This window comes from Cryptomeria japonica, chromosome 11, assembly GCF_030272615.1.
Source record: "Cryptomeria japonica chromosome 11, Sugi_1.0, whole genome shotgun sequence".
NCBI classification, from domain to species: Eukaryota; Viridiplantae; Streptophyta; class Pinopsida; order Cupressales; family Cupressaceae; genus Cryptomeria; species Cryptomeria japonica.
This window is the reverse complement of record NC_081415.1, coordinates 261,324,262-261,326,806: the sequence shown is the minus strand read 5'-3', so window position 1 is coordinate 261,326,806 and position 2,545 is coordinate 261,324,262. Positions and strand designations below refer to the sequence as shown.

Genomic DNA, 2,545 nt, shown 5'->3' with positions numbered 1-2,545 from the left:
ATAGTCAATACTCAGCGTGTGCTATTTAAATCTCCCTCAAATTGATTAATGATATTTTACACTTTAAAAATACGAGTTAACTTTATCTATACTATCAAAATAACAATTTAAAAAATTAAAAACAATATTTAAAACAAATTACAATTTTAAAAAATTCATTTTGATGTGGCTATTTTAGGAAAGGTTAATATACAAATTTTGTTTTTAGAACATAAAGATACTCATGAAGACATTGCCCAAAAACCCCTTCAAAGATGTTAATCTAGAGAGATTAATATTTCCGTGCACCTTCAGAAGATGTTGTGTCCAGTGGGAATGGAATTAATATTGCCTGGGTAGATTCAATTCAGAACGTGCCCTAACGGCACTCAAAGGAGCGTGTCCACAGCACTCAAATTACAGACCAATGGCCGTTAAAAAAACAGTGACCGTTGAAAAAGCAGGATTTCACTTCTTATAAATGAACAGTTTACTTGAGAAGCAGGACAGATTTCTTGTTCTGTTTTCTTTTTGGTTTGATTTGTCTCCCATTGTATGTTTTTGGCATGGCCATGCCTATTTTTGAATTTTGCTTTCCTGAATTTTGGTATTTCATGTATCTTTTTTTTTTTTCTGTGGGTCGTTATTTTTTAATGGGCATGTAGTATTCAGCAGCAAGAACTCTACATTCTGGGGTGGCTGATTGGAGATGTGGCCAGAAAATAGTGAGTACATCTTATACTCTGCTCTCTTTTTTTTCTTTCATTTGGAAGAATTTATATGTTTTAAATGGTTTTCTTGTTCGTTTGCTTTTAGAGAAAAGAGTTCAGAAACTAAAAAACGCTTGTTAAGACTTCAGTTATCTTTTAGAATAACACCATTGAGGTTTGAGAGCAAATTTTTGTGCTTCTGAGAGTAGTAATTATAATATATTAGCAGATTCGATGTCGCTCACTAATTTGGGTGAATTTTTACTTCTAAAATTCCACAGCTAAGATGGGTTTCGTTTGAGTAATTGAAAAATAAATTCGATGGGCTCCTTAATGGAAGGGTTGAAGGGATTGCAGAACCTAGAACTCAAATGCATACTAATGTCTCGTGTTCTGACTGTGTAGTTTCCCTGGTCATCTTTATCGAGGCTACAGTTGCTATGTTTACAGCTGCTATGTTTTCCAAAGGCAAGCAGAGTGGCAGGAAGCCATTGTTTCGTCTAGTGACTAAGCCAATGAGCTCTACGGCAAGTTGAATTCGAGGTTCTTGGTGTTGACCTCAATCAATTCTGCTAATTGTCCGCATGTTTTGTCGAAGGTGTCAGTGATTTGCACGGTGCATTTCCTCGAGTACTTGTTTTCCTTGTGCTTCTTCGCCATCCATTTCTTTAATTGGATATTTTGTATTCTCGCTCGTCTACTTTTTGTGTAGGGGCGGGCTTCCTCTGTTTCTTATTCAGTCCAAGTTTTATCTCCCTCGGTCTCCATTTGGTCCTCAGTCTTCCTTGTTTGTCTCTGTCTGATTTGTTCTAGTTCTGTTTCTGCCATGATGACACTACGTTTTGTGTGGCAAGTATTTTGGCTCTTACTGAGGCTATTTTGCAGGGGCTTGGCAACCTTGCTATCCTATTTGATGGATGCATTATGATCATATTCTTCCCCTTTTATTAACAGGACTGTTTTTGTTTTGGTTTTGGTTGAGATTCTTGTTTCCTATTTTGTTGATTTTTGCTATTATTCAGCAAAAGAAGAATAGCTGAGAGTAGCTGGGTTTCCTCGATAGCACCTGTAGGCGAGGAATTCAGTGGACAAAATTGTGGTCAGAATGCTTATTTTGAGACTATTAGATAGCATTAAAAAAATCTATAAATTTTTTTTTTAAAATATGTTCCATGTACATGTTGTGGTGAAAGCGAAATGGATGATAAATTGGATCCTGTAAACATATTTGACCGATATAGAAAAGTCACCCTGCCATCAAATTTACACTGCAAATACATTACATATATTAATATTATAACATATTTCCTTTATTTTTTAAGATAGGCATTCTTACCCAAAAGCCAGTATAGAACAACTTTGGTTTCCCTGTCACTTGGGAGAGCTTTCTATTTCCTTCTCATCAAGCCAGTATAGAACAACTTTGGTTTCCCTGTCACTTGGGAGAGCTTTCTATTTCCTTCTCATCAATCACAATTGTGAGCTTTCTACAGAATTGATATGAGAATGCAAAGGTAGAGGGAGTTATCCTAGAGTTCTGTGCTTCCAAATCCTCATTCTAAAATCTTCTGTAGCCAAGACATTTGAAATTTTCAACAATATGTGGAATTTTGGGGAGGTAGATCCCTTGCACAAATGCAGCATCACCATACGCAGAACAAATGTTTCTTTTCCTTGCCTTTTCTCTTTTATTAATGCATTTAGTTTTAGAGAGTCCAGGGTTTTGTTTTGTTGTAACTCTGCTTAGATCTATTGAAAAGTATTATTTTTTCCTTTACCTTTTTTATCATATTTCTAATAGATTTACCTGGAATGCGTTTAAATAGTCTCAGATTAAATCTGGTTAGCTTGGACTT

The 2,545-nt window shown here is 35.5% G+C and overlaps 1 long non-coding RNA gene across 1 annotated transcript; it reads left to right on the top strand.

The window, feature by feature from the left end:
• The first annotated feature begins 232 nt into the window (after positions 1-232).
• On the top strand, positions 233-1,670 carry LOC131859868 (uncharacterized). The gene is made up of 2 exons (XR_009359436.1): positions 233-704; positions 1,095-1,670. It is a non-coding gene; the product is annotated as an uncharacterized LOC131859868 (long non-coding RNA).
• Positions 1,671-2,545: the final 875 nt, after the last annotated feature.